The sequence below is a fragment of the Styela clava genome, chromosome 6 (genome assembly GCF_964204865.1).
Source record: "Styela clava chromosome 6, kaStyClav1.hap1.2, whole genome shotgun sequence".
Taxonomy (NCBI): domain Eukaryota; kingdom Metazoa; phylum Chordata; class Ascidiacea; order Stolidobranchia; family Styelidae; genus Styela; species Styela clava.
Window position 1 is genome coordinate 13,539,679 of NC_135255.1, and position 18,807 is coordinate 13,558,485.

General features: G+C 34.4%; 2 protein-coding genes and 2 long non-coding RNA genes across 4 annotated transcripts in view; 1 reads left to right on the plus strand and 3 right to left on the minus strand.

The window, feature by feature from the left end:
* LOC144424493 (zinc finger C3H1 domain-containing protein-like) overlaps positions 1 to 4,516 on the minus strand; it is a 68,723-nt gene extending 64,207 nt beyond the window's left edge. Inside the window, exons 1-3 of the mRNA XM_078113852.1 lie at positions 4,504 to 4,516; positions 4,081 to 4,207; positions 3,122 to 3,285 (exon numbers count right to left, since the gene is read on the minus strand). The gene's annotated coding sequence lies outside the window, so the exon portion shown is untranslated. The remainder of the gene's footprint in view (positions 1 to 3,121; positions 3,286 to 4,080; positions 4,208 to 4,503) is intronic.
* The window catches only part of LOC144424539 (uncharacterized), a 58,308-nt gene that overhangs the window by 27,154 nt on the left and 12,347 nt on the right, over positions 1 to 18,807 (minus strand). The window lies entirely within an intron of this gene.
* Positions 6,772 to 9,499, plus strand: LOC144424504 (uncharacterized). Its single transcript, XR_013476733.1, has 3 exons — positions 6,772 to 6,966; positions 7,502 to 7,573; positions 7,662 to 9,499. It is a non-coding gene; the product is annotated as an uncharacterized LOC144424504 (long non-coding RNA).
* LOC144424401 (uncharacterized) lies at positions 15,332 to 18,195 on the minus strand. The gene is made up of 2 exons (XR_013476700.1): positions 16,171 to 18,195; positions 15,332 to 15,917 (listed from the first exon to the last, which is right to left on the minus strand). It is a non-coding gene; the product is annotated as an uncharacterized LOC144424401 (long non-coding RNA).

Consider the following 18,807-nt stretch of genomic DNA (forward strand, 5'->3'; position numbering starts at 1 on the left):
TGAATCATCTCCTATGATATAGTCCTAATTGCCATTATATCAAAATTCATACCCTACAGACACACTCTTATTCTTATATTTTCAAATTTTATCTATGCGAATTTTTCAGTCTTAACGAAAGAAAATATATTTTTATATGTATTTGGAATGGTAAATTATTTAGTTTGGCCATCCCGGACAATCGCCGTTATCCGAGTGAACAGGTCATAAAGCGTTGAGAATCACCCCCAATGGGCATATTCGATAGTCCATTAGGCTACTCACCGTCAAGGTCAGCATGCAGGTTAGAATAGAAATTTTCATCAAGTTTATTCCTTGAATTAGAGTCAAGCTGAACTTCTAATCCTGGATAAACTTTGATCTCGAGATAATTTCGAGCATTGTATGCAGAGCTGAAAAGTGACAAAAAAAATGATATGTATTTCTGCTCAATACAGAAATTTGACTCACAAATAGGGATGCCACTTTTGGATTTACGAATCGGATCGATTCGAATCGCATCTTTTCCGGATCGATTCGAATCAGATTTACGCGATTCGGAAAAAGAGAGCGATTTAGCGAAAAAAAAAACATTGAACGTTTGTTAAATCGTCGTTTTCGGCGGCTTTAAATCTGCCAGAGTGTGTTTATGCGGCACTCCAAATAACGCCAAATTACGGGACCGAAAAAAAAACATTGAACGTGTGTTAATCGTTGTTTTCGGCGGTGTTAAAACTACCGAATGCGTTTATGCAGCACTCCAAATAACACCAAATTACGGGACCGAAAGAAAAACATTGAACATTTGTTAATCGTTGTTTTCGGTGGCGTTAAAACTGCCGAATGCGTCTATGCGGCACTCCAAATAGCAACAAATTACGGGACGTAAATAAATGAAAATGAATTTTTCGTGATTGACACAACACACTCTTTTACGCATCACTCGAGATGATGTGTGGCGTAATTACCAGCAAACTGCGAGTTCAGTTTTTTCACTAAATAGCCGAAGTTTCCATTACGCGCGAATTTAAATGGATCGTACACCTGAAAATTCGTGACAATTTTGATGAAAATTTTCAACAGCACACCTGCGCTGCGACTAAGTTATTGTACGCCCTGGCATGATTGGATAAAGAATCGGCCACCGACGTCTAGATAATGTTTAATTTTGATTGAAATTTAATTTAAACTTTGTTCTGAGAGCAATATTTTGCGTACATTTGAAGAGAACTATTACTGAATGAGTTCATCGGCCGGCAATGTTAATTGACAATCATGTTTCTCATCCTGAAATATATATTTATTTTGTTTGCGTTTGTCAGGCTTCCACTCGAGTGGCGGTAAACGAAATCAGGGGGACATAATGTAATAGTACATACACGTCTTTTTTCAGCTGTTACAAAAAAAAGTAGTATTTACTTTTAATTTTGTTAGCGCGATACAAGCGAATAAAACATTTCGGATTATTTCGAGCAAATGTCATAACGGACAGGTGGGAGTAAATAATACTTGAGGAATGGCAACTTGTGCACTGTTTTACATCAACACGTGGCAGATTTCATACCAGACCGAGCATACTGTGCGAATGTCGTCTTACTTTAGCCCCAGCGACCATGTCCGATCGAGATAAAGCGTCAACCAATTATCGCTCGTCAGCGCGGCGTCCATTATGCACATTTGGACTTTCTGAACTACGAAATTAAACGTAGTCCACATTAATAATGAAGCCCGAGTTAGCCAATAACGCTGTTAGCCACAAATAATACTTTCTCTGATATTTATGGAAATTTTTGTTCGCAATCGTAGTCGGATGAACGATTGTTTTTATTGAATTTAATTTAATCGTGGTTAATTTTATCGTCTTCAATCATATTCTTGTAAGCATTTCCCATTTATAGTACCGTAATTCAGATGCAATTAGAATGTTTTTGTCGTATTACTCTATGCTGCTAGCATAAATATAAAATATTGTACTAAGATTTTGAAGATAAAGAATCGGTAATAAGGCCGGCCTCAATTCAATATAACAAGAAGGGAAATACCACGGTCACATATACTGGTGTGGGACAAGGAAAAGCAGTGCTGTTACTGTGTTTACGACATAACAGTACAACTGTTCCCTGCTTATTTTCTCATATGAATTCCATCAAATTGCCTCAGCCCTGATACAAGTATAACACAATAACTCAGTATTGTAAGACTCACAGATAAGTTGCAACAGCAAGTTTTTCATCAATGCATTTATTAGTGATATCTATGACCTACATCTTTTTTATCATGATGAAAATAAGTGTGGCTTATTCACTGAAAAACCCTTATCATCCTTGCTATATAGCCTATTCCATTTTCAAATTTTTTTCTTCTAGATTTGAGCTTTTTTGTGACTTTGGGCAAACATACGCATGTAATAAAAAAAAAGCTTAATGGAATCAGATTCGGAAAGATTCGATTCGAAAAGTTTTGATTCGAGATTCGATCTGAATATTGAAATTTCAAAGGAGTAAATGATATGTATTTCTGCTCAATATAGAAATTTGACTCACTCACAAATACAAAGTAATTATGGGAATAACGGATTCAGGTATTTATTTTCACTGTGCATGAAAAATTCAGTCAGTTTTTAGTTTTTATAGTCTGTAAATTTGACTATTGCAATTTTCAAAAGAGTAAATGAGAAAACAATGACACATAAAAAGCAGTGCTGTTTTGACAGCAAAAGAATAGGATGTTTCACTAAATAGTGCATTGTGAAAAAAAAACAATAAAACAGCTCAACCAATAACCATATTGCAAACCATAACATATCCTATTATTCGATTGCTAGTCTACCTTGTGTATAAGGAAAAGGTAACCAATTGATCATTTGAGATAGATGGATATGGATAAAACTTGGTATTGTTTTTAGACGCTCACTTGCACCTTCCGCTGCCTACAGGTGGCAACTGAGAACTCACTCAAACCCAATCAAAATGTATGAAGCTACTGCTATTCGAACGGCCACAGATCTTCCCAGTTAGGCATTGCCTACACATTTTTATAATACCTTGAGTGAGGTGGGACTTATGGGATATTAACCCAGGATGAATAATAATATTAAAGTACCAAACCAGAAAACCCTTCTTTTCACTTTTTGTTACATTACCTTATATTTGGAAAAAAGCATCGTGGAAGATTATTGAAATGCACGACGTTTAAATATGCCAACCAAAGATGATTAAGATCAGTCGACGTCAAACATCTATTCAAAGAAGACGTAGAAAAGGTGGGAAACTTCTGACATTGTGGAGAGAATTCTTTTACTGTTACCTGTAGAAATGTTTTCGAATGTTAGAGGGACAAAAGTCGTAAAATAAGGTCAGTCTAGATAAGGGTTATTCAAAATGAACCCTCCGCTCCACTAGGGGACCACAGAGAGTTTCCCTCTGGGCAAAAAGAACTTTCACTAGGTAATGTAGGTTTCATTCACGATGACGTTGACAAATCTAGAATAACATTACAAGTTATCGAGTAAAATCTTGTCTGATATTATGCAGAAAATTTGAAAATTTAAAAAAAAAAAATTTCTTTTGAAATACTTTGCTCTCGGTCACGAATTATACATATGGATCGCTATACTATTTCTCATTGTTATTATTCTTGTTGACATTATTTGGAAAAAATTGCCAGTACTGCTTGATTTCTCATTTTTAGTACTTAGATAGAAAAAGTTGCAAAATTGCTATTGCTTTTATTTTATTTCTCAAATTTTTCTATGAGACCATTATATTTACAAAAAAATTTTAGGGCTTTAAGTAAAGGGGACACTTTTTTATTTCATCACACTGGTCTTTTTTGTGATAATTGGTGCTCTGAGGTCTTAAAATCCTGGTACCGATACCGTAACCTTTGATGCACAGAGGGTCATATAGAAATGGTTATCTGGCCAGATTGGTTCAACAGTTATTGTTAATATATGCCTTCAACATTGGAGCATTAATAAACATCGTTAGTCAAATGAACTTAACTTATTGAGACAATGTACCGGTAACTATTTATTATGAAATTCGAATGATAAGAAATATACTTTAAAATGATTAATTTGATCAAAAAAATAATTCTTACTTTCAACAATGGTAAAATCTTTAAAAATTTGGCGATTATAATAATTGAAGTTGAGTTTTTTGCAACACTGTTTGCAAAAGCTATCTTGAAGTAACATCTGGTGATAAACCATTTACAGAGATCCCACCTTATAAAGAGAAAGAATATTGATAACAAACAACAATAAAATTTACGAAAAAGTCCCAGAGTCAAAAACAAAGCAACAAAAACTGAAAAATTCAGAAATCACCTTCAACATTTTTCAGCAAGTTTAAGATGAGTTGGTCGTATAGAAATTCCCTTTTTTTGTTTAAATCTCATGACAAAAGCTGTAAAGCAAGAAGTCAAACAAACTTGTGGCATTAAGAAGTTAGAGGGGTAGCAAACCAACTCCTGGCTAACTAGAATGCAATTTGTTTAAATGGGTTCATGCTGTTCCCCTACCTTGCCTGTGACCCTCAAGGCGCCCAGAGATCTTGCTTGGGCCCGACGTTATTCTGTATTTTTATCAATGATTTCCCCCACAGCTTCACACTATTTTCAAAATTGTTCGCTGATGACACAAACCTTCATGATAGCAACAAGTCTCCGGATGTGCTTGAGTCCAGAGTGAACACTAAAATACAAAAAAGTAGCAAATTGATGAAACTCAACAAACTAACATTGAATGTTGAAAAATCAAAAACTATGCTATTGCGGTAAGGATGCTGTATCGGCTTAGGTGTTTCACTTCAATTTCAACTTTGTGCATGGTTTACTTTGTCTTGTTTCAGTCTCATTTGCAATATGGATTTGTAGCTTGGGGATCAGCTGAGAAAACCATTCTACTTCGAATCGAGATAATTCAAAACAGCGCTATGCGTGCTGTACTCTTTGCTGGACCAATGTCAAAATTAAACCCCCACTACCATAAGATGCAACTAATCAAAATGGCAGATATTTATAAAAGCGAGGTATTAAAACTCATGCACCAGCACCATAAAACTGCCTACTGCATTTTGTCAAACAAACCAGTTGCCAGTGTACACTCTTGTGCAACTCGGTCCGCTGCCAATAGCCCATACTACAGTACTATGTGCCTCGCTATTCCACCAATCAGCCAATTGTTATAGATATAATATATGGAATGAGTGTTATCTTTATTTGTCCATGTTTTTTTATAATATGCTATCACCATCACCATAATAATTCTCATCAACACTGTGGTTTACTTTGTTTCCAGTATTATTTGCTCCCACCTGACAGAGAAAAATAACTCCAGTATGACTTTTTCCCACAAGTATTTTACCTCAATATCCTCAAGATTCCTTAATAGGCTATTCATCATCATTATATAAATTTGCATAAATGTTGTATTTTTACCCAAATAGTATGTGCACCTTGCAAGAGTCATAGCACAAAATAACTTTATAGCTTATGAACTTTTCCAATAACTGAATGAAGGCAAACTTCATTTAATATTCTGTTACCTTTAATACTGTAATAGTCAATGTTCCATAACAGGCTAATCATCATTGTATTATTATATTCCATATACGTTGTTCAATAATTTTCCATTATTATGTGTTCCACGCATTGACATTTCTCTGCATAAAATCCAAATTATGTATTTCCAGTTCCACTGTTGTTGCGGGGAATCCCCATGTAGTTCGTAGCGGGCTCGGCGGTGTGGCTCATTGTGCTCAAAGTGACTATAAACTTATAGTCGCTTTGATCAATGACATTAAACAACATGATAGGCAACTCTGACGTCACTCCATAAGACTACAGGCAAAACATTGTATTTCATGATACGCTCCAATGCACATATTTCTCGTCGCCTTTCGCGTCCGTTTTCCGCTCGCTTTTGCTACTCGGCGTCTTTTTTACGTGTAGTACCTGCCTTTTTGCGCCTGTAACGAAACAAAATAATCTCTATATCTAAGAAGTTTTGCTTACTTGGAAAGCTGGAATAACAGGCAAGCTGTAAAGAGCAATTCTGGACATCATAGACGTTTTTTTTTATCAGAGAAGATTACAAACGCGATAGCGGAAAGATTTGTGTGGAACATTTTGCAGATAATGACAAAGTTCAAAGTTAGTAATTTTAATGTTTGCGCTTAATCATTGAATTTTCATTTAAAGAGGGTGTCATACAAAACTGTGCTGCGATACAATTCCATAACACAAAGTTTGCACCTATCGAACTTGCTTTTGTAGGTGAATTTATTAGACATATTACATATTCAGTTAATCGTAGGTAACATTGCTGGTACATAATGCATCGTAGATAGGTTTGTTTAAATTTAGGAATTTAGCTCATAGCCCACTAATTAATATTATCTTCTATGCAGGAGGTTGCAGGGCTGAATTCAACTTGCAGCCTTACCGATCACCTGACGATGCTCGTTTAGTTTGGCTCGAGCAAGTCTTCTTGAAATGCTTGTGTGGATGGAAACTACCTATATTTTTTGCCTTCCTCCGATTTTAGACAAATTTATTCTGAGGGATTTTGCATATAATTCTCACTGATTGTTGGCTGTTTATAATTCCTATTGATTGTGAATTCTGATTATAACAATGAGTTGAAAATTTTTACCTAATTTACTGGCACCTTTTTCTTGTCAATACTCCAAGCTGAGGTAATAAACATGACAATACATTTATGTCATCTGGAAGCAAAATATGCACACTAATTAATAGTTTGGCACATCAATGACATTAAACAACATGATGCGCAACTCCGGCATTTTTGTCCGAAGATCGTATTCGATAGCACGCTCCAATGCACATACTTGACGAGACGAAAACGAGCGGATGTGTGCTGCTTTCAAGGCGTAGCACGAATGGTGTTCGTGCCTGCTTTGACAGTTGTTGTCGATTTTAATGATATTTTTGAAAGTTGGGGTAAAAAGAAATCGGTAAAAGGTAAGGTGAATACTATTGTTGTATATCACACCCGGGCATCGCACTGTTAAGTACATGTGGGAAAGCCAGCCTTTGTCAAATACTACGAAGTTATTAATTCAGTACGGTACGTAGTTGCCCATTTGCCGAAATTACATATTTACTTACCCCTTATGGTTTCAAATAGTTCATGCACCTCCAGTTAGATTTTTTTAATCAGTGAGGATATATACTCATTGTTGATTGCTGCTCATTGTAACATACTATTACGCATTCACTTTTATTTGCGTATTGAATCAAAGTGTTAACAAGTTCACCTAACATTTCACTCATACCGGTCTATATTGTATAGTCTGATTTCTCAAGTATTTGGAGCCACGAATGCTTGTAATTTTCTGACTAAACCCTTTTATTAGTTGGTTTATATACCAAATTCAGTAAAATATTTTTTAAATAAAACATGAGATATTGGTTTTATTAGCTTTTCCATTCTGAATCATATAGACTGCTTTATTTATTCTTAACGAAAATTAATAAATCTCCTCTCTTTCTTCAGATGTGAAAGTTGTGGACAAACCTGTCTAAGCATTGTGAGACTCTTGCAGCACAAGAGGCAATAGCAGAAATAGTAAGTATATCAATCAAGAAATTAAGGCGACATAAAGCAAAACTTTCAACTATTCGTCTAATCTCAATTTCCTATTATTTATTCACAGGACAACTATAGCAGACGGGGAGATATCAGAAGTCTGGCGACATATCAGTGACAGTGTGATTCCAATAAATATAATGCAATTGAAAATAGAAAATTGCAATAGAAAAACAACCTATGGAGGCATGCAAAGACATTTGACCCTCCGGTAGAGTTGTGTATGGCCCCCACATCCTGCAGGGCTTGAGGAAAATAACTAAAAATTTCAAAGCGTAAGATTGCATAAGCGGTCTTATTTGTAAAAAGGCACAAAACACGCCAGACATACTTAAAACAGCTTTGGAAATGAGGATTACGGGTACCTCACTGCACTTGTGTTATATTTGGTTCATCAACTTTTGGTAGTACTATAGAAGAAATTCCGGAAGAGGTATAATCATCATTCATGATAAAATACTATCATATATTTTTTGAACAACTTCAATCTAGACCAGGGATCTCAAACTCGCGGCCCCAGAGAACTTCCAGTGCGGTCCTCGAACGCTTAACAATAATTGTAATATTATTTTTGAAGTTTTTTTTTTTATCTAAATGTAATAGATTTTTCAAACCTTCTAAAGTGAAATTGATTATTCACACAGAAAACAATTTACTGAAAGTAGTTTTGGAATATTAATTTTTTTGTCCACATTTTGACCCAATTAAGAATACACATCAAGCTAGCAAAAGAATACTTGAATAAAACACTTGAGTAATTAAATTAAACGCAAAGTACATGAAGAAGGTGGCATTTTCGAAGAAAATGGGAGTTGTAACATTTCTGCTCTTCACAAAATTCTGAAGCACATTGTTTAATTTGTCATATTTCCGTCAATACAATCAAAAAACACAATAAGCTCAGCAGTCAATATGACAAATTCGAAGACCAACTTCGAACAGAAAATTTCCATGTGTTTGTATATTAATATAATTATACAAAGACTTAGTTACTAAAAATCAATATCAATAATAATTCAAGCAATCCTATGCCACGCAATGTAGTGCGAAATGTCTTGTCGAAAAAATCTGTCATTTGTTTTTTTACTGATCTATACATGAAATGATAAAAGTAACTTTTTTGCATTACTGGAATTAATTAAACATTCGTAAAGATCCAGATAAACCCATGATCATGTGGCCTCGTTAGTTAGAGTTGGTACTATAAAATCATTTCAGACTGGCCTTAGTATGCTGGTGACACAAAAAAGATGCCAAACGCCAGGACAAATGTAATTATTAAAACATTGAGTTTATACTGTAGTATTTTTGTTAATTTTAGGTTCATATATTTAGATTAAGTTATTTTTAGTGTATGTATTATTCTTTCCTTATTCAAAGCTTGTTCAAAAATGATTTTGATGGTTGTACATAGAATTTTACGATTTTTTATAATAAATACTGTAACTTGCAAATGTTGCAATAATAGTGGAATGCAAATATTAATATGTAATTGCATTTGAAATTGAAGAAAATAATAAAACTTAATCCAACTGTTTAGTTGCATCACAATATATGTCACAAACTAAAACTATCTTAAAAATATCTTTCAAGTATACATTATCAAAAACTGTTTGCGGCTCTTTTTACAATTTTCAAAATGCAATGCGGCTCTCGAAAACCCATGAGTTTGACACCACTGATCTATTCTAGACGATTCAAGCATTGCTTTGGGAAATTATATCACTTCAATTAAATTGAAATAATCTCGCTATATTAAATACAAAATCGTTGCTATCATAAAGGTAAACCAATTCAGCCACTCGAAATATATTGGCCTTCACAAAGCAATGGAGGCAAAATTGAGAGTTCATGAGCTATGAACATTTGTTCTTTTCTTTGTCTTGAACTTTTCATACTCCACAGCCCCTATTAATTTTTTTTAATTTTAATTACCATGTGATGGTCATACATATCTTTAACTTGTATTTTCTGTCATGATGTATTATCTCAATGTGCCAAACTATTAATTAGTGTGCATATTTTGCTTCCAGATGACATAAATGTATTGTCATGTTTATTACCTCAGCTTGGAGTATTGACAAGAAAAAGGTGCCAGTAAATTAGGTAAAAAAATTTTCAACTCATTGTTATAATCAGAATTCACAATCAATAGGAATTATAAACAGCCAACGATCAGTGAGAATTATATGCAAAATCCCTCAGAATAAATTTGTCTAAAATCGGAGGAAGGCAAAAAATATAGGTAGTTTCCATCCACACAAGCATTTCAAGAAGACTTGCTCGAGCCAAACTAAATGAGCATCGTCAGGTGATCGGTAAGGCTGCAAGTTGAATTCAGCCCTGCAACCTCCTGCATAGAAGATAATATTAATTAGTGGGCTATGAGCTAAATTCCTAAATTTAAACAAACCTATCTACGATGCATTATGTACCAGCAATGTTACCTACGATTAACTGAATATGTAATATGTCTAATAAATTCACCTACAAAAGCAAGTTCGATAGGTGCAAACTTTGTGTTATGGAATTGTATCGCAGCACAGTTTTGTATGACACCCTCTTTAAATGAAATTTCAATGATTAAGCGCAAACATTGAAATTACTAACTTTGAACTTTGTCATTATCTGCAAAATGTTCCACACAAATCTTTCCGCTATCGCGTTTGTAATCTTCTCTGATAAAAAAAAACGTCTATGATGTCCAGAATTGCTCTTTACAGCTTGCCTGTTTTTCCAGCTTTCCAAGTAAGCAAAACTTCTTAGATATAGAGATTATTTTGTTTCGTTACAGGCGCAAAAAGACAGGTACTACAAGTAAAAAAGACGCCGAGTAGCAAAAGCGAGCGGAAAACGGACGCGAAAGGCGACGAGAAATATGTGCATTGGAGCGTATCATGAAATACAATGTTTTGCCTGTAGTCTTATGGAGTGACGTCAGAGTTGCCTATCATGTTGTTTAATGTCATTGGGCACATTGAGATAATACATCATGACAGAAAATACAAGTTAAGGATATGTATGACCATCACATGGTAATTAAAATTAAAAAAAATTAATAGGGGCTGTGGAGTATGGAAAGTTCGAGACAAAGAAAAGAACAAATGTTCATAGCTCATGAACTCTCAATTTTGCCTCCATTGCTTTGTGAAGGCCAATATATTTCGAGTGGGTGAATTGGTTTACCTTTATGATAGCAACGATTTTGTATTTAATATAGCGAGATTATTTCAATTCAATTGGAGTGATATAATTTCCCTAAGCAATGCTTGAATCGTCTAGAATAGATCAGTGGTGTCAAACTCGTGGGTTTTCGAGAGCAGCATTGCATTTTGAAAATTGTAAAAAGAGCCGCAAACAGTTTTTGATAATGTATACTTAAAAGATATTTTTAAGATAGTTTTAGTTTGTGACATATATTGTGATGCAACTAAACAGTTGGATTAAGTTTTATTATTTTCTTCAATTTCAAATGCAATTACATATTAATATTTGCATTCCACTATTATTGCAACATTTGCAAGTTACAGTATTTAATATAAAAATCGTAAAATTCTATGTACAACCATCAAAATCATTTTTGAACAAGCTTTGAATAAGGAAAGAATAATACATACACTAAAAATAACTTAATCTAAATATATGAACCTAAAATTAACAAAAATACTACAGTATAAACTCAATGTTTTAATAATTACATTTGTCCTGGCGTTTGGCATCTTTTTTGTGTCACCAGCATACTAAGGCCAGTCTGAAATGATTTTATAGTACCAACTCTAACTAACGAGGCCACATGATCATGGGTTTATCTGGATCTTTACGAATGTTTAATTAATTCCAGTAATGCAAAAAAGTTACTTTTATCATTTCATGTATAGATCAGTAAAAAAACAAATGACAGATTTTTTCGACAAGACATTTCGCACTACATTGCGTGGCATAGGATTGCTTGAATTATTATTGATATTGATTTTTAGTAACTAAGTCGTTGTATAATTATATTAATATACAAACACATGGAAATTTTCTGTTCGAAGTTGGTCTTCGAATTTGTCATATTGACTGCTGAGCTTATTGTGTTTTTTGATTGTATTGACGGAAATATGACAAATTAAACAATGTGCTTCAGAATTTTGTGAAGAGCAGAAATGTTACAACTCCCATTTTCTTCGAAAATGCCACCTTCTCCATGTACTTTGCGTTTAATTTAATTACTCAAGTGTTTTATTCAAGTATTCTTTTGCTAGCTTGATGTGTATTCTTAATTGGGTCAAAATGTGGACAAAAAAATTAATATTCCAAAACTACTTTCAGTAAATTGTTTTCTGTGTGAATAATCAATTTCACTTTAGAAGGTTTGAAAAATCGATTACATTTAGATAAAAAAAAAAACCTTCAAAAATACTATTACAATTATTTTTAAGCGTTCGAGGGCCGCACTGGAAGTTCTTTGGGGCCGCGAGTTTGAGATCCCTGGTCTAGATTGAAGTTGTTCAAAAAATATATGATAGTATTTTATCATGAATGATGATTATACCCCTTCCGGAATTTCTTCTATAGTACTACCAAAAGTTGATGAACCAAATATAACACAGGTGCAGTGAGGTACCCGTAATCCTCATTTCCAAAGCTGTTTTAAGTATGTCTGGCGTGTTTTGTGCCTTTTTACAAATAAGACCGCTTATGCAATCTTACGCTTTGGAATTTTTAGTTATTTTCCTCAAGCCCTGCAGGATGTGGGGGCCATACACAACTCTACCGGAGGGTCAAATGTCTTTGCATGCCTCCATAGGTTGTTTTTCTATTGCAATTTTCAATTTTCAATTGCATTATATTTCTTGGAATCACACTGTCACTGATATGTCGCCAGACTTCTGATATCTCCCCGTCTGCTATAGTTGTCCTGTGAATAAATAATAGGAAATTGAGATTAGACGAATAGTTGAAAGTTTTGCTTTATGTCGGCTTAATTTCTTGATTGATATACTTACTATTTCTGCTATTGCCTCTTGTGCTGCAAGAGTCTCACAATGCTTAGACAGGTTTGTCCACAACTTTCACATCTGAAGAAAGAGAGGAGATTTATTAATTTCCGTTAAGAATAAATAAAGCAGTCTATATGATTCAGAATGGAAAAGCTAATAAATCCAATATCTCATGTTTTATTTAAAAAATATTTTACTGAATTTGGTATATAAACCAACTAATAAAAGGGTTTAGTCAGAAAATTACAAGCATTCGTGGCTCCAAATACTTGAGAAATCAGACTATACAATATAGACCGTTATGAGTGAAATGTTAGGTGAACTTTTTAACACTTTGATTTAATACGCAAATAAAAGTGAATGCGTAATAGTATGTTACAATGAGCAGCAGTCAACAATGAGTATATATCCTCACTGATTAAAAAAATCTAACTGGAGGTGCATGAACTATTTGAAACCATAAGGGGTAAGTAAATATGTAATTTCGGCAAATGGGCAACTACGTACCGTACTGAATTAATAACTTCGTAGTATTTGACAAAGGCTGGCTTTCCCACATGTACTTAACAGTGCGATGCCCGGGTGTGATATACAACAATAGTATTCACCTTACCTTTTACCGATTTCTTTTTACCCCAACTTTCAAAAATATCATTAAAATCGACAACAACTGTCAAAGCAGGCACGAACACCATTCGTGCTACGCCTTGAAAGCAGCACACGTCCGCTCGTTTTTGTCTCGTCAAGTATGTGCATTGGAGCGTGCTATCGAATACGATCTTCGGACAAAAATGCCGGAGTTGCGCATCATGTTGTTTAATGTCATTGCTTTGATCGTGCTAAGCGTTAGGAATACGCTCGCCCCCGCATCTCTGATTACTCTGCATGGGTTCGCAGGTTCGAATCCCATGCGGGATAGTTATGTGCGGGAAGATTGCTGGACTCCTCGCCGTCGTAGGGTGGATCACGTAACCGCTGGCCGGTTACGGCTTCCTCTACCATCAAGTCCATGCTTCCGGAACAAATAACTAACTAATCCCATACCCGACATGGACTGGTAACTGGACGAGATGCCGTGGTTCGCCATATGGATGAGCCGTCTTATCGGCTTTCCTCTCCCCCGGGATAAATATATAAATCCTATCGTGCTTCTTCCCATCCACACGCTTTGGTCCAAACCCAGGTTCGCGGGCCACATGTGGCCCACCGCTCCATTATCTGTGGCCCGCGTCGCATTTGCGCCAACGTAGACAAAAAATCGTATTTGGTGTTGTTTCGTCAAAATAAAAATAACCGGAAAAATCTTTTGACATATTGTTACATCACTAATTTAACTGAATTGACTAGTGTTATGGCTAGTGAAGTTGAATAATAATGTGCTCGGCTAGTCTAAATTGTCAACTGGCTTTCTATTTTTTTGGGGGGTCGGGAATATCTGCTAACAAAATAGGCTTCATAGAAAACTAAAAATCAAATGAGTTGGTTATACATGATAACTGAATATTACTGTAATGGCCTAACAATATAATTCCTGCGGGTGTTTTATTGCAACCAGCCTTAACAGTAATACAAAAAATGCTGCCTATTTATCAGAAAATTTAGTAATTACCCTTCTGTATCTCAAATTAGGTAAAATTCGGTAATCAGTCAATTTGCAGTTATTTGTAGGTTATTTTGTAAATATGAGTTTGAAAAGAAAGCTGACCAATTTAAAGAGATATTTGACTTAATATAGGAAGGAAAATACCACAATGTTTGCTTAAATATGTCTGCAAATTGTGTCGGTGACAATCTAAAACGGCATTTTCTCATTATGTCACTTTATCCGTTATGATGAGTAACAAACGTGAAGAGTGACAAACTTTATGTATTCCACTTTGTTATAAAATAATAATATCCCGTGCCTCTTGTGCGGACAGGACATGCCATTAATCTTTGAAAATTCAACACTTTATCGGTATATACCGGTACGTAATTTTGATAAATACGGTCATCTTCGACAGGGAAAGGCGCAATTTCTAAGTTAGTAATTTTAGGTTCAAGGTGTGTGACAAACTTTATTTATTCTACTCTGATATATAATAATAAAACCGCGTGCCTCTTGCGCGGCGGCCATGCTATTAATCTTTGGGAATTGCAATATTTAACACTTTATCGGCATAGGTAATTTTGATAAATAGGGGTATCTTCAAACAGGGAAAGATCCCAATTTCTAAGTTCGAGTAGCTCTATAGGTTCTAAGTGTGTGACAACTTTATATATTCCAACTTGACATAAAATCGCATACCTCCTGTGCGGATACCGGTTTCATGTCATATTACCATTTTCAATGAGTTGCATTTACTTTTAAAAATCAGTTGAATAAAACAAATCAGCCGGTTCCGCGTTCATTATTTTGTTTCAGTTAGTATTGTATTATCTACCACTAGAGATTCTTGTATCGATACCCAACACCACTAAAATTTATGAGAATGTGATAGATACTTAGTTTATACGCGTAGAACGGCGACGCTACATTTTGTGAACTGGTGAAACTGTCGTCGATTGTGTCTGCAGTCCTATTCCCTAACTAAAGTGGAGCCCCAGTTTGAAGAGCCCTGTTCTAGACATTGACAGGGATAAACAAAGAGAAGGATATGGATAAATATCAAAACCTTATATCGACATAAAAACTATTCTTTGATGTCCTTTCATTTCTAAATCTGGACAAAATGTAAGGAAATCCAAGTTTGATAACAAAATGCAGACAAAGTCACGCAAATGTATTTATTAAAAAAAGTAATAATATGCCATCAAAAGCATTTTTGCTTGCAGTGAGTGTCCAAGTGAAAAATGGAATACAGAAAATGGATAAAGCAGTGACGGAAACATAAATACAAAGACGGAAAAAATAAAAACTGCTGAAGATCAAAAAAAATCTTGGATCTTCTAAACTTCCAAATTTGCAGAAAATGAGATATTCTAGACAAGGATCTTCTCACGAACTCGACAATAATTGAGCATCATTCACAGGAACAAATCGTATGCACAAAACTTTGGTTTAGGTCGGAAGGAACCATCCAGTTTCTTGACAATATTCTGGTGCAGAATTGATCTTCAAAACACTTTCCATCAATTCGTTATGGTTACACTTAAACTAAGCAAGTAGTCCTACAATACACCAAGTACTGCATAAAACAAAACAATATTAATTGGCATCTGCGAAGCCCATGAAGGAGCCGAGATGCGAAAATAACAGTTCATGTTTGTTGTAGAACGGAACCTACTGCAGTAATAAACAGTACTTACTGCAAGTTGAGGAGACCGGGTACTGCAGAATATGAAAATCGAAGATATACCTGAAAAAAAATAAGTGGCAAAGATGTGTAGAAAAGATTAATCTTAAGAAAAATTTCCTTTAATATCCTGCTCTATCGAAATGGAAAAGTTTGATTAGAACAAATACAGGCAACCACCCTGCTATATTCTAAGGGCACCCACTTCCAAATACCCTACATTTCTATTTTCTGATGCAAAATATACTGTATATATACAAAAATGTAAAATATTGAGATGCTTAATATAGTAACAAAGATAACCAATCACTCTCACCTTTTTATTGCAAGAAATTAACTTGAGGAGTTTTGGGCAGAAGACATCCTGCATCCATCTGTAACCATGATGAACATCGAATCTTTTCCGGAATAAAATCTTCAGGTTTCGCATATGTTTTCAGAGTGGTGAGATACTGCAGTAACAGAGAAAACGTATATTAAAACAAACAAATAGTAACGACATTGTGTAGAATGGAAAGGAATATAGAAAGAAGATTAACGAATCAAAAATCCACAATGTCAGTTCTTCTTGCGGTTTCAACACAAGACATCTTGAGTAATTTCCGAAGCAATCAAAACACCTCCAACAGGCAATGCAAGAGTGATTTCAAATATCTGAAGTTACTATAAACTTTATCTGCCTCTCTTAACACAATACTCTATCCTGTTGTTCCTAAACTGTTCTGATGAAGAGACTAAATACAAGTCGATATAAATATTTAACCTGAAATTTTAGATTGGATGTTTCCTAAATATGCATGTTAATATTCGATATTAGGAAGAAAAAAATCCAGGAGCCCTAAGTCTGCTGAAACTATACTGAAATCACATGAATATGAGTTTCTTATTACTTTAAAATGGGACATTCCTAAAAGAGTGTGAGAAAGAATTTTAAAAGAAAATTTCTTTATTTTTCTTCAGAATGCAAAATAATAGGAATGTCCATAGAATTCAGACATGACGAAGCCCGGGTTTCAGGGCTATAACATGCAGAAAACGCAATTTACTGTTTTAAAATATTGTGAATAAATTGTACAAATTCAAAAACTTGAAGATTCCAGACTTCAAAGTCAAAACTAAAAGAATGACGAAATTCAAGCAAAGGACTAAATTAACAGGTTAAATGATTTGGTTTCTGCAGACTAACTACTTAACTTTTATGCTTTTGTGTCGATGAATCCATATGCACTCAATGCAAGGATGCTGTAGTAAGAGTGGAGATAACTATCCTAGTGATTCAAAAGTCTTGATGCACACTAACACAAATATATTTCTATAACGTTTCGTCTGACATTGAACTTGAAACAATGATGACAGGCTCTCAAATCAAACTGAAAGACTAGTCTTTCAACCAGCAAGATTATTAAAACTTCTGGTGTATCACTAGCAAAACAAAGCAGTTTTACAATCCAACATCCTGACTCTTGATTCATTGAAATGAAAAATTGCATCTGATTTCAGTACTAGTTTAAGAGAATGAACATTTAACTGTGGCGAATACAAGACACATTCAAAAATCTCATTCTATTAAAGCTGGAAATTTTCTACCTGCATCTTAAGAACATCTGAAATTAAAACTCCCATAATAGCTAGTTCAAATTTCAACTCATAATCTGAAAGTATGAAAATATGACCCACGAAGAACTCTAAAATGAATGCAATCAAAATAAATCGATTTTACGTACATTTGCAAGAAGCCACATGGTCCCAATTTTTGTATGAAATTATCACTTTACAAATATAACAACTTTCTAATTGCACTCACCTGTTGCCCAGGAAACAAAGTTTAAAACATTTTACTAGTTAAGAAAAATTTATATTTACATCAGTCCACAGCTCACGAGAATACGGTACTGCATCCACAGACCGCCGGGACAGATGTATTGCCTAAAATAGGGATTATTTTCAATAAACATAATTGTCACTTTGTCAATTTCACAAAATCAAAACTTGATACCCGTACCTTTGATATTCTTCCACGAGAGAAAAGTGACGAGACTGATCTAGATCATTTTGTGAAAAAAAAATATAGAAATTAATAAGTTGCCTCATGAAACTTTTATAAATCAATTACAAAAAGGATTTAAACATTTAACATCTAAATACTTGGATTTACATACAACTCGTAAGAAAACATGTTGATTACCATAAAACTTGAATAGCAAATATATCAAATATCATTCAAAAAAGATTATTCAAGATTTACTACATTTTCCATATCATCATGTTTTGACACAATGTAGTTGAAGTTATCCTCCATAATATGGAAACGATTGTTGAGTCATCTCCAAAACTGAGAAAATGTCGGCAAGCCCTGGAATATAAAAATATATTCCATAAAATTTGGAATATCCGAGTTAATGTTCCCGAAACCTTGATCTAAAATGCTGATGAAAGTACAGTCGAAATTGAAAAACCAAACGAATATTATTTTTCCATTACAAGATAATTTACAAAGACTGTGTATATCAAATACTAATTCTAAATGCCTATGAAGAACGCTAAAGCTAAAATGTTTCTACAATAACATTTCCAAATTTGGTATACCCTAATGGTCCCTTGTTTGATTGAAAGATTGTTGTTAAAGAAACCCATAGAATATAAATTCAAAAATTCACCAAATCAAATACAAATATTTATAAACTTATTTAAATAGATGTTGCATACTAGTTGGCGCTCCCGAAGTATGTGGACCAAAATAGCAGACACCGGAACGTAGTACGTGTACTAGGTTAGGGTTAGGCCATATTTTTATGCCAATTTTCCTTATTTTAGTTCTACTACGAGTTCAGGGACTAGGCAAGTGACTCCTATACTATGTACCTGAAATTATGGCCTAGCCCTAACCTGGTACACATACTACGCTCAAGTGTTTGCCATTTTGAATCACATACTTCAGGAGTACCTACTAGTT